Raw genomic sequence first — 14,374 nt, 5'->3', positions numbered from 1 at the left:
GCAGGGATGGGTAGATCGAATTTATTCCCACATGGTGTGATGGGTTGGATGGAGTTGGTGTGCAGGGTTGGCGGGCATATTTTTCTGTATATCTGATCTGTTGCATGCTATATCTGACTTCATGGGCTAAGGCCCAACTTTGTATATGCATCTGGTTCTGTTTCTGAGTGGGCTAAAGCTCATACCAATTTTGTAAAGGGCTCAGGCCTAAAGTATGACTATTTTCTAATATCTGTCTGTATGCATGTTGAACTGTGGGATGTACACACTGAGTTGCGAAACTCACCCTTTTCTGTTTTATCAGTCTAAGTAATTCCCAGTAGTAGTTGGATTGGTGCAGCGGAGGTCTCGATGGTGACCCCAGCTTTTCACTTATGGGTTTTATAGTTTAAACATTTTATTTCGTTTCTTCTTAATTATTTTGGGACTTTTAGATGTAATCTTGGACTTGGACTTTCGGTTTTGATTTGAGATTTGAACTGTGAATTCGGATTTTAGAACTGTAACACTAGAAAATGGTTTTCTTGAAATAACTAAGGTTTTTCGTAAATTAAATTGGTTTTGAAAGGTTTTGTGATTTGAAATACGACTCTGGACTAAATTAAAGATAATAACTGGAATGATTTTCTCATCGCGAAAAGGGTTTTCCAAAAACAATCTAATATGACATCGCCAAATCTGGCCATAACGTCTAGGCCGAGTTTGGGGTGTTACATTTAGTAGTATCAGAGCCAGGTTTGTAAAAACTCGACTATGAATTTGGGCGGTAAAAAGAATGATTTTTGAAAAAAAATGATTTGTAAAATGTTTTGAAATGTCTTTGATAAATAAGTGGTACATCGAATCTCCAGCGTCGATCCTGTAAATTTCTGAAACTCTATTTAGAATTATATGAAAGCATGCTTAGAATATACTGAAATTCTGTTTGGATCTGTTTGAAATTACTGCCAACATGCTATGAAACTACTATAGGTAGTAAACCTTACTGAAACACTCTAGGTAGTGTAAACTGAAAACTGTAGCAAACCGCGACTTTGCGACAACAAACCATGAATACTCTGATAACTTCACTGCATAAGATATTTGTTAATAATTATCAGAACTGTAAACTGATTTTCATAAAACTGTTAATACATATTAATCTGAAAATACGATGAGTGCAAGTGGTTCTCATGGACGGGGTGCTAAAAGCCGTGGTAGGAGCCGTAGAGGGGCTCGAGTTGAGTCCTTCGTATCTGATACGATTCTGAATCTGGAAACTAGCGAGATGTCGATTTCACCTGTTACTGATACCGGGTCAAAGTCTCATGATCGTGCAGCTGAGGACAACGTACTGTCCTAAGCTATGCCACGGATTTTGGAGAGGGTTGCTGGATCCAACACTGGTTCTAGGGGCTGTGGGTCGGTTACGGAATGACTCCGGTCCAATGGGGCTGAGGTATTTAGGGGCATCGCTGGAGTTGCTCCAAATGTGGCCGAGTACTGGATGGAGGCCACGGAACGCATTATGGATGATTTGGATTTCACTGCTAAGCAAAAGCTTAAGGGGGTTGTATCTTTGCCTCGCGATGAAGCGTATCAGTGGTGGTTGACGGTTAAGGAGGGCACTAAACCCAATAGACTGACATGGGATCTGTTTAAGACAGCTTTCTAGAGTAAGTATGTGGGAGCCAATTATACTGATGTGAGATGACGTGAGTTCTTGAATCTCACTCAGAGAGATCGTTCAGTGGCCGAGTATGAGGCCAAGTTTCTGAGGTTGAGCCGCTATGCACGAGGCATAGTGGCAATCGAGTATGAGTGCTGTGTCTGGTTTGAAGATAGTCTTCGAGACAGTTTTCGGGTTCTAATAGCTCCTCAGAGAGAATGGGATTTCTCCGTACTGGTGGAGAAAGCTAAGATTATTAAGGAGGTTAAGTACACTGAGCGCCAAAACCGAGACCGAGGGAAGGCTAAGAGAGATGCTAAGCCTTCGAATGCTGGGATGAGGCCTAGGAAAAAGGTTAAGTCTGATGGGCCCGTGAGAGTTGGGCCTACTGTTGCACCGATGAGGGTGGAGATCTGTTAGCTCTGTAATAGGCGCCATCCGGGCGAGTGTTGGAGGACTACTAGGGCTTGTCTTAGATGTGGGTTTTCTGAGCATTGAGTGAATGACTGTCCGTTGAGAGCTAATCAGATGCAAGCTCCGGTTAGTAAGACTACATAGCCACCAAGAGTGGTTCAGCAGCCACCTAGGGGCCGAGGACAGGCCAGGGATGGTAATGGCATGGGCTGAGGATAGAGAGCACTGGGCAGAGGTGCTGGGTTGACTGAGGCGACGTAACACCCCCTACTCGTATTCATTGCCGGAATAGGGTACGAGGCATTACCAGAGTTTACTGAACATTTTCAGATAATTTTGAGTCATTTATTATTCATATTTTGAAATTATCATAACGTCTCTCTATTGGGCTCTCGAAGCCCAAAACATACATTAGAAACCAACTGGAATAAAATCGAGATAATAAAAATTTTAACAAAATCTTAAATTATATTTTCATCTAAGTACTTACCATTTCAATGCTCCTTATAATTAAACATGTTACCATTCAATCAATAGCTTGGCACTTGTCTAAGCGTCAAACAACAACATTATTAGTATACTTGCACATATTTCATATAAATTCAACATTAATATACCTATTTTCTCAACATATCACACTTGAATTTAATAATAGTCTCAACTTACATAATTTCCTTGTATCAACATATCAAAGATAATTATATATGTACATGTCACAAAATATATTATTCTCTTACTGTTTCTTCATAAGCATATATCATTCATTTCGTTATGTCAATATTTCATGCACCATCATTTCCTTATATCTTGTATATATTTATTTTGGTAATAGTTCGTATTAAACTTAACATAAATTAAATTCCATGTACCCATACTTATTTCATTTATCTATCTTCTTAATTATTTCATACAACTGTTTTGTACATATATTTCTATATGACCAATTCCTGTAAACATTTCACACAACCATTTCATATAACCATTCCATCTTATACATATTACCTGAATATCGATTGTTCAATAGATATCTTGGCGTTTCTCTTCCTCGGTCTTATTTATCTTCGACATGATGTCATAGTATCTTTCAACTATGGTTTTACTCGTTTTCTATCATGTTGCCATGGTATCTTTCAACCATGGTCTTATTCATTTTCCCGTCATGTTGCCATGGTATCTTTCAACCATGGTCTTATTCATTTCATATCACGTTGCCATGGTATCTTTCAACCATGGTCTTACACATTTCATATCAGGTTGCCATGTCTTACACATTTCATATTAGGTTGCCATGGTATCTTTCAACCATGGTGTTACACATTCCATATCACGTTGCCATGGTATCTTTCAACCATGGTCTTACACATTTCATATCAGGTTGCCATGGTATCTTTCAACCATGGTCTTACACATTCCATATCAGAGAGCACACTCCCGCGAACCTCATCCTTACAGTGGGATTACCAGTCCAGGCTAAATCCCCTGTAATATAAACTCATAGAGTATTGTCAGGATTACCAGCCTAGGCTAAATCCCCTGCAACGACAATTACTCTAATGAGCTTGGATCTGAATTACCAGTCCAGGCTAAATTCAGACCCTAATTCGGATTACCCGTCCGGGCTAAATCCATTTTCCACATATTCTTCGGGAGGGCTATATCAGGATAGGATCACCCGTCCGGGCTAGATCCTTTTTACCGTCAATTCCTTTTCAGAGATCCATCGAATTTTCCTTCCATTCAACCGTGATTTTTTTCCCTTTTTTTTCAAATATATCAATGTGTCATAAATTTCCATATAATGAACATTCAAATCATATTCATATAAAAAAAACATGCATTTCAAGCATTTAAGAATATAATTCAAGTTACACGAACTTACTTAGCAAAATTGCAGAAATATCAAGATTAAGGGGCATTTAGGTAATTTACCATTTTCCCAATTTTCACCCGATCTTAAATTGAAAATTTTATTCAATTTATTAATTTAGATAATAAAAAAATTCATTCCCTTCAATTTGGTCGTTTTTGACATTTTTACAAAATTACCCCCTAAAGTTTTACTTTTATTCAATTCAGTCCTTAAACCTAAAACATGCAAATTAGCCATGCTAGCTGGATATTCATATATATTTTCCTCCTCCTCCTCCCCATTTCACATCCTTAATGTATATAACACACTTGTAAATAACATTATCTATAATCTTTATTATTTACTTTTATGAATATTCAAGCTGTCCATCTGTGCCATAGTCACTAAATTATTTATATCTGGAGCTATATAACTCCAAATTATAATCCGATAATTTTCGCTGAAACTAGACTCATATATCTTTTTACCATAAAATTTTCAGAATTTTTGGTTTAGCCAATAAGTACAGTTTATTCTTTAAAGTTACCCCTGTTCTGCTATCTAACAGTTCCGACTCTTCTTCACTAAAAATTAATTATATCCTCATACAAGATTCAAATGATGTTTTCATTTGTTTCTATGGAAAATATGCTCATTAAGGATTCTAAACATATAAATTTAAGCCCGTAATTATTTTTCTCCAATTTTTTATGATTTTCCAAAGTCAAAACAGGGGAACCCAAAATCATTCTGACCTTGTCTTATAAAATTTATTATATCTCATGATTCACAATTCCATTGCTTACATAGTTTCTTTTATAAGAAACTAGACTCAATGAGCTTTAATTTCATATTTTATTCATCCTCTAATTCGATTTATAAAATTTTTGATGATTTTTCAAAGTTACACTACTGCTGCTGTCCAAAACAGTTTTAATGAAAAATGTTGATTTCCATTTTGCCCCAAATTTCACAGTTTATACAATTCAGTCCTTACTCAATTAACCCCTCAATTGAGCTAATTTTTCTCAATTAATACTTTAGTCTATCATTTTAAACTTCTTCATAACCCCTAAAAATCAGAACTTTAGCATTAGACATTAATTCCAAACTCTTTCTTAATTAGGTCCTAAAATGAAATTTCCATCAATTTTACTTGATAAAATCATCATATACCAAAAGTAAAGCTTCAATTCTATGATTATTCATCATATTATTTCAGCACTCATCCATAAAAACTTTAAAAATTAGCCATGGAATTAAAAACTAATGAAATAGTAAGTTGGACCCAATTGTAAAATTCCAAAAACATAGAAATTTCAAGGAGAAAGCAAGAATTAAACTTACATGAAGCTAGAGCATGAAAATCAGCTTGAACCCCCTTCCATGGCTGTTTTTCAGCTGATGAATATGAAGAGAAATGAAGAGAATTCTAGATATTCCAATTTAGTCCCATTTTTATTTAGCAAATTTTGGCAATTTTCCAATTTTGCCCTTATTTCACCCATTTCCTGATTTTTCTCAGCTATTGCCGCCAAAAATATCTCCTTTGGGCTTATTTTCACTTTAGGTCCTTCCTCATTTGACAATTGAGCTATTTAATCCTTTTAGCAAATTTTACACATTTTCCAATTTAATCCCTTTTATTTAATTGACCACCCAAACGTCAAATTTTTCTAACGAAATTTTAATACTACCTTATTGACATTTCGTAAATATTTATAAAAATACTGATGGCTCGGTTTATAGCATCGAGATCTTGATACCTCTTTTTCTCAATTTCTTGACCAAATAAATCTTTATAAAACACAATTTACTATTCCAAAAATCTTTTAAAAACTACATTTGGCTCGTAAATATTAAATAATATAATCTACGAGTTCATTTGTCAGATTTGATGGTCTCGAACCACTATTTTCGACATCGTTGAAATTTAGGCTATTACAGGTGAGGCAGCCTACTTTGGTTTACGCTGCTCGTCGCCGTGAGGATAGAGATGCTCCAGATAGCATCACGGGTACGTTTTTAATTTTTAATGTACCTTACTTTACATTGATAGACATAGGTTCTACACACTCTTATGTAGCTAGTACCGTGTCTAAGACCTTGGGGTTACCATCTGAGAGCACTTCGAGTGAGATCACTGTGGTGAGTCTGTTGGGGTAGTCTATTGGAGTTAGTAAATTGTTTAAGGACGTTCCATTGGAAGTCTAAGGGACGGTATTTCTGGGTGATCTGATAGAGCTTTCGTTTGGGGAGTTCAACATAATTCTGGGGATAGACTGGTTAGTTAAACACCGAGTGAGTTTAGACTGTGCGACGCAAAGGGTGGTTTTAAGGACCGAGGAAGATAAGGAAATAGTTGTAATTGAAGAACGACGAGATTATCTAACTAATATGATTTCTGCGTTGGCAGTAGAAAAGTTAGTGAAGAAAGGATGTGAGGCATATATGGCTTACAACAGTGTTTCTGATTCTGTGGATTCTTCAGTTAAGGATATCAGAACTGTAAGAGACTTTCCATATGTATTTCTAGAGAAACTACTGGGATTGCCTCCGAGTCGAGAGGTAGAATTTGGTATCGATTTGATTCCTGGTACAGCTCTGGTGTCTATCGCCCCTTATTGTATGGCACCGAAGGTGCTAATTGAACTTAAGGCTCAAATACAGGAGTTGTTGGATCGTGGATTTATTCAGTCCGGTGTGTCTCCGTGGGGAGCACCTGTTCTGGTCATAAAGAAAAAGAATGGTACAATGAGGATGTGTATCGATTATCGTCAGTTGAATAAATTAGCGATCAAGAATAAGTATCCACTTCTGAGGATAGACAACTTATCCGATCAGTTCAGAGGTGCTTCAGTTTTCTCTAAGATCGATCTACAGTCAGGTTACCATCAGTTGAGAGTAAGGGAGGCCGATGTACATAAGACAGAATTTAAGACTCGGTATGGACATTACGAGTTCCTAGTTATGCCCTTTGGGTTGACTAATGCACCAGCGGCATTCATAAACTTGATGAATTGAGTGTTCCAGCCCTACTTAGATAAGTTTTTGGTAGTGTTCATCGATGACATCTTGGTATATTCTAAGACTGAGGTTGAGTACGATATGCATCTGCGAGTGGTACTGTAGATTCTTCGTGAGAAGTAGCTGTATGGGAAGTTTAGTAAGTGTGAATTCTGGCTTTTAGAAGTGACATTTCTGGGACATGTAGTTGTTGTAGAGGGGATTAGAGTGGACCCTCGTAAAGTTGATGCTGTGTTGGATTGGAAACAGCCGAAGGATGTGTCTGAGGTTCGCAGTTTTCTGGGGCTGGTAGGATATTATAGACGGTTCGTAGAGGGGTTCTCCTTGATCGCAGCTCCATTGACTAAGCTTTTGCGTAAGTAGGAGCGAAGCTAGAACAAATTTTTAGGGGGCCGGATAAAATTTTAATTTTTTATAGTTTATATCTTTATAATTTGTAAAGGATTAAATCAAATTTTTATAATTTTAGGGGGGCTAAAGTGTAATTTTACCTTCATTAATTTAAAATTTTTAAAAAAATTTAAGGGCCAAAAGAGCAAATTCACATTTTAGGGGGGCCGAGGCCCATGCCAGCCCTCCCTGGCTTTGTCCCTGTGCGTAAGGAAGTTCCTTTCTTTTGGACTGATGCACAGTAGAGAGCTTTAATAAGCTCAAGATAGTGTTAACTCAGGCTCCTGTTCTGATTCAGCCTGAATTTGGTACGAATTTCGTGGTTTTTAGCGATGCGTCATATGTGGGTTTGGGATGTGTTCTGATGCAAGACGGTAAAGTTGTTGCTTATGCATCTCGACAGCTCAAGACTCACGAAGTTAATTATTTGATGCACGATTTGGAGTTGGCGGTAGTAGTCTTTGCTCTTAAGATCTGGAGCCACTATCAGTACTGTGAGAAGTGTACCATCTACACTGACCACAAGAGCCTCAAGTATCTCCTCACTCAGAAGGAGTTAAATCTTAGGTAGCGTCGATGGGTTAAACTGTTTAAGGATTATGACTGCTATATCGAGTATCATCTTCTAAGGCTAATATGGTGGTAATGCGTTAAGCCGTAGGGCTATGACTGACTCGAGAGTGATGTTCGCTCGACTCAGTTTATTTGATTATAGGAGTCTATTGGCCCAGCTACAGGTAAGACCGACATGGATTGATAAGATCAAGGATAAACAGAAGGGAGATAAGTCTCTTGAGTTGAGGTTCCATCAGGTGGAGAGTGAGACCACTTCGAATTTTGGGATTATTGATAATGGGGTATTGTGTTTTCGAGGACGAATCTATGTGCCGAATGATGAGGACTTAAGACAGTCAATTCTGAGAGAGGTGCATAGTAGCCCTTATGCTATGCATCCCGGTGGAAACAAAATGTATCGAGACTTGTAAGAGTTGTATTGGTGGCCAGGGTTGAAACGTAAGGTTACCAACTGTGTTGCTCGTTGTTTGACGTGTCAGTAGATTAAGGCTGAACATCAATTACCTTCGAGTTTACTATAGCCGGTTAAGATACCGATGTGGAAATGGGAGCGAGTAAAGATGGACTTCGTTAGTGGGTTACCTCTAACACCCACTAAGAAGGATTTCATTTGGGTCATCGTGGATCGATTGACCAAGACTGCATATTTCATTTTGGTCAGGACAGACTCCTCCATACAAAAGTTGGCTAAGCTTTACATCTCAGAAATAATGAGACTTCATGGGGTTTCTGTTTCGATCATTCCTGATAGGGATCCTCGGTTTACACCTCGATTCTGGTAGAAGCTTCACGAGACTTTGGGTTCGAGATTAGACTTCAGTACTGCTTTCCATCCTCAGACAGATTGTCAGTCGGAGAGGGTGATCCAGATACTGGAGGACATATTGAGGGGTTGTACCATAGATTTCTGAGGTAGTTGGGAGGAGTACTTGCCAGTAGCAGAGTTCGCTTACAATAACAACTATCAGTCTAGTATACAGATGGCACCGTACGAGGCACGGTATTGTTGTAAATGTCACACTCCCTTATACTGGACTGAGTTAGGTGAGCGACATGTTCTGGGTCCGGAGTTGGTATCAGAGACTGAGGATAAAGTCCATTTAATTCGAGATGGACTAAAAGCGGCGTTTGATAGACAAAAGTCCTATGCTGATTTAAAGAGGAAAGACATTGAGTATTCTGTGGGGATATGGTTTTTCTTAAGGTCTCGCCATGGAAGAAGGTATTGAGGTTCGGCTGCAAGGGTAAGCTGAGTCTTCGGTTTATTGGGCCGTACTGAATTATGAAACTAGTAGGACCAGTCGCATATCAGTTGGAGCTATCTCCAGAATTGGATCGTATACATGATGTGTTCCACGTCTCGATGTTGAGATGCTACCGCTCTGATCCCATACACATTGTGTCTGCAGAGGAAGTTGAGGTTCGATCAGATCTGACTTTTGAGGAGGAGCCAGTTCAGATTTTGGATCGTGACATTAAAGTTCTGCGTAGGAAATCCATCCCCTTAGTAAAGGTGCTGTGGTGAAATCATAGTACTGAGGAAGCTACTTGGGAGCCAGAGGATTCGATGCGTCAGCAGTATCCTTACCTTTTCTGATCAGGTAAATTTTGAGGACGAAATTTTCTTTTAGGAGGTAAAGTTGTAACGCCCCAAATTTTATGTTTCGGCTTTTATAACTAATTGACACAAATGTGTATCTGCTTCAGTGGTTAAGTGTTCTGGGTGTGTGTGAGAGGTCCTGAGTTCAAACCTTAGATTGGGAAAAATTTTGGTTTTTACATGTATGAAGCCTTGTCATGGGTTATAGGGCTTATAAGTAATTGGTTGGAAAAGCTTGCACGAATGGGCCTGTTGGTCTGGTGGATAAATGTGAGGGAGGTCTTGGGTTCGAGTCTGAATTAAGCCATTATTTTTGCTACTAATGCCGTGGGAGTGTTTGAGTTGGCTTGGGATTCTAAGTGTTTGCAACAGTTGAGGTTTAGTGGGAGCAAATCAAGGGATTTGGGAGTAACCCAAATCATTCCACTCTCTCCCTACCGAATTTTCCTTACAAATTTCCCCTATCCATATTTTCTCTATTTTCTTTTTCTTTCCAGCCGAAAATCCCTTGTTGCTTTTGATTTTTGCTTTATTTTGATATTAGTTTTTGGGTCCTTTTTCGTCATCATTACTTATCTCGGCGTTTGGCGCGAATTCGGTAAGTGTTGGGGTGCTTTTTGTCATGTTTTGTGTTTGTTGAGTGGTTAAGAGACTCTTTTCTGCTTAGGAAACAATCTAGGCGCTGTGGATTGCTAGAACGACACTTTAAACAACAAAGAACTACCGTTGATCGTTAGAGATATGGACATTATTAACTTTCGGGATTTTCCCGTTCTTAGAAACTTGGTTTAAGTAACTAACTAAGGGACATGTTGTAACAGCCTAATATTCAGTGGTGTCGGAACAGTGATTCGAGATCACTAAATCCAACAAATGAGTAGGAAATATTATTAATTTAGTGAGTATAATTTAAATGTGAAGTTAGGAAAAATTTTGAAATAGTGAATAGTGTACTAAAAATATATATATATTAAAATAATTAGAATCGAAAACGAGGTATCGAGACCTCGAGAATTTTAAATCGAGTCATAAATATTTTTATAAATATTTATGGAGTGTTAATAAGTTAGTATTAAAGTTTCGTCAAGAAACTTTAAAGTACTAATAGCTAATTGAACAAAAAGGACTACATTTTATCAAATGTAAAATTGTGGGAAATGATTAAATAGCTTAAATGATAAAAGAAAGAGGGTTTAAAAGGAAAATAGACCCACAGACTATTTAGGCTGGACGGCAAGGGCATGAAATCAGCAAGAAAATAAGAGAATTAAGGGTAAAATTGGAAAATTGAAAAATTTACTTAATAAAGCTAGGACTAAAGTGGAATTATCTAGATTTCTCTTTATTTTTTCTGCATTCTCATCAGCAAAAACACCATGGAAGAATTCCCTTAAACTGGTTTTTCATATTTTTATTGCAAGGAAGTTCAATTCTTGCTTATTTCACTACAGGAAAATAGGGCTTTAGCGGCGTTTTTAGCGGCGTTTTATCAAAAAAACGCCACAAAAATTATAAAAAACGGAGCAATAGCGGCGTTTTACCAAAAACGCCGCTAAAAACAGAGCATTAGCGGCGTTTTACCAAAAATGCCGCTAAAAACCAGAGCATTAGCGGCGCTTTTGGTAAAACGCCGCTAAAAACCAGAGCAGTAGCGGCGCTTTTGATTAAACGCTGCTAAAAGTCATATAATCCCTAAAAGGGATTATATACTAAATATATATTTTTGGGTAAAAATATAGGCCCAAAATATGGGTTTGGGCAAAAAATGAGGCCCGTTTAGAAAATGGGCCGGGCTCGGGTAAAACTTTTTTGGCCCGGGCCCGGCCTGAATTATATACTAAATGTATATTTTTTTTATTTTTAATCATATTGATATTTTATTTTTAATTTTAATATAATCACTTTTTATTATATTTTCAATTTGTCTATTGTTTTAATATCATTTTTTATTTGTTTCTTGTTTTAATATTTGTTTTAAATGTATTTGATGATTTATTATATTTTAAAATTTTTTATTTAATTAAATAAGTTAAAAAAATTAATATGGGCCGGGCCGGGCGATGCTCAGGCTTAACAATTTCATTTCGGGCTGGGCTTGGACAAATTTTTAGGCCCATATTAAATGTATTTGTTTTAAATGTATTTGATTATGGTTTAAAGGTGGTTTAAGGGTTGGGGTTTAAGATTTAGGTGTTAGGGGTTAGGGGTTAGGGGTTAAGGGTGAGGGGTTCATGGTTCAGGGCTTATGTTTTAAGGCTTAAGGTTTAGGGATTAGAAGTTTAGGGTTTAGATTAGTTAGTGTTTTTTAATTATATGATAAATATTTTCTTATATAATTATAAAAGAGATAGTATTAATTTTAAAATATTGAATTAATTATCATTATAGTTTAGGGTTTAGGGTTTAGGGTTTAGGGTTTAAAGTGTATGAGTTATTATTTAAACCACAATTAGAATTTCACGTCTACAATTACACATTAAACCGAAATTCATATATAACTCTAAGATCTATCTCTATTAAAATTTAGGTGTATACATATAATTAAATGCCATTTATATAAAAATCTAAACAACTAAAGCGGACCATACTTAAAAGAATAATACTTGTATTACTGTGTCATTTTGTATTTTTTAATTCATCGATTTCATTTTATTTCTGTTAAAGTTTCCTTTTGTATTTTATATGATAATTTAAAAATTAAAAAAATCTTCAAAAAATTTTTAAAATTTTAAAATTAAAAAATAAAAAATAAAAAATAAAAAACTTAAAAATTTAATATTTAATATTTTAGTTCATATTTCAGTTAAAAAATTCAATATTCAAAAATTAAAAAAATTCTAAAAAATGATAATGTCAGCACAAAAAATTTATAAGAAAAAATAGAAAAAGATATGTTAAAAATGAAAAAAAATCAAAATTGAGCAGTAATGGCGTTTTTGAGTAAAACGCCACAAAAAAATTGGACTATAGTGGCGTTTTTATTAAAAACGCCATAAAACACTATTATTTTTTATCCCGTTTTCAAAATCCCGCTCACAACGAAAAAAAGAATTTTGGTTACCCGCTTCTCATCTTCTTTCTCATCTCCTTTTACTCTCAAAATTTGCCCCAAAATTTCCCTAAAGAAGCTTTGCTTTTTTATTATTATGTTTTCAATTATTTTCAGTTATTGAATGTCTCTCCCTAAAGAAGCGTAGATTGAAGAGTACAGTGTACTAAATTAGGGTTTATTCGGCTATGAATTTTAATTTCTATATTATGTTAATTGCAGGATGATTCATTACTTGCTGATGAAAAGCTTAAGGCTCTACAAGAGGAGGTTCGTTTTAAATGGTTTAATATAAATATAATCCCTAATTCCATTTTTTTCTAATATAATCCCTCATTTTCTTAATAGCAACTTCACTTTTTTTTTTCTTTTTATAATGTTAGATACAACGGTTTCTTCTTGTGAAGAGTTGATTGTTTGAAGCTTAATAGGTTTCATAAATTTTGCAAAAAACCAGGTTGAGAGAAAGAGAGAGAGTTCGTCATATGTTTGAAGAAGCAGAACAGAGACTTGATTTAATTATTGCATATGGCATCGAATACAAAAACTCTCTTGCATTTCGAGGATCTGGCTCTCCCTTCGGTATGTTTTCTGGGTTCTTTTCTTTTCATCAAAGTTTGTTTCCATTGATCATCATTGTCCAAGGTTTAGCTCCTTGGTTCTGCATCATTGGCTTGTTTCTCTACTTTTAGGAACACCTTTGGTGTTATATAACTTTTTGGTTTTCTTGAGTGGTAGTATCTGCAAATTTCTTTAACTTCTTTTGGTTCTTCCTTCACGGTTATATGATGTTTCTATATTGAATTTTTTTTTATCAAAGACCCTCTAACAGTTTCATCATGAACATGAAAAAAAAAGGGTAACTTCAAGCTTCTGCAATCTCAGCAGCAGTGTGAATTGCACACATGCAAGTATTGCTGTTTTAGAGTTTAATTCACTAATTTAGAAATCACATTGCTTAAACTCCAGTTTCAGGTTATAGTGATGAGTGCAAACAGGGGGTGCGCTCAATGCAGAGAGAAAGTCTCTAAAGTTACTTCTAAAATGACTGGTAGGAACTTTGATGGGTAAACCTCATATCATAGCAAACTAATCTCTTTAAATTGTCCAGTCTAAAAATCTTCAAAGCTAAATTCCATTTCTAAATTTTCTTGAGAAGATTTCATCAACTCAAAAATTGAGGATAAATTGGTTTGGAACAGATAAGAACGTTCAGAATAAAGGAAATTGTTGTTTATGAAGGGTAATTACTAATGAAGTGAGGGAGGTGGAATTTAGAGATCTTTGATAAATTAAGCTTAAAGCTTGGGTTGTTTATGTTTATATGCATAAGCTGAGCAGAGGCTTAATAATGTATGGATGCTTTGTGGAGTCCCTGTTTTGAATTTTAGAATCATATGTAATCTCTTTAAAAATTGGCATTAAATTGTTTTTAGGTTTTATAATAACATTTCTCTTTGTGATGTTATTATGCAACTTATTTGATTTAACGTCTGGATGCTTTTAGGAGTACTTGTTTTGAATTTTAGAACCATATGTAATTTCCTTAAAAATTGGAATTAAATTGTTTTTAGGTTTTATATTAACATTTCTCTTTGTTATGTTATTATGCAACTTATTTGATTTAAAATTTTAAAACATTTATTTACTTAAATGTTTTTGCAGGAGCAGGTTTTATTTGGTTTAAGATTCTCTAGCTTGACAATGTTAAAGCAAAATTCGGTTGGGTAATTTCTTATGTCTACTGTAATGTTCTTGATTTTCATTGTAATTTTCACAGACACATACTCTCTTCCACTTTGTCATAGGGACACGAAGGAG

At 35.8% G+C, this 14,374-nt stretch overlaps 1 long non-coding RNA gene across 1 annotated transcript; it reads left to right on the top strand.

Annotated features, from left to right (window-relative positions):
- The first annotated feature begins 12,655 nt into the window (after window positions 1–12,655).
- LOC107948750 (uncharacterized) lies at window positions 12,656–14,374 on the top strand. Its single transcript, XR_005925450.1, has 4 exons — window positions 12,656–12,823; window positions 13,011–13,135; window positions 13,523–13,604; window positions 14,219–14,374. It is a non-coding gene; the product is annotated as an uncharacterized lncRNA (long non-coding RNA).

The sequence above is a fragment of the Gossypium hirsutum genome, chromosome A04, assembly GCF_007990345.1.
Source record: "Gossypium hirsutum isolate 1008001.06 chromosome A04, Gossypium_hirsutum_v2.1, whole genome shotgun sequence".
Lineage (NCBI taxonomy): Eukaryota > Viridiplantae > Streptophyta > Magnoliopsida > Malvales > Malvaceae > Gossypium > Gossypium hirsutum.
This window is presented reverse-complemented; position numbering and strand designations above follow the sequence as displayed.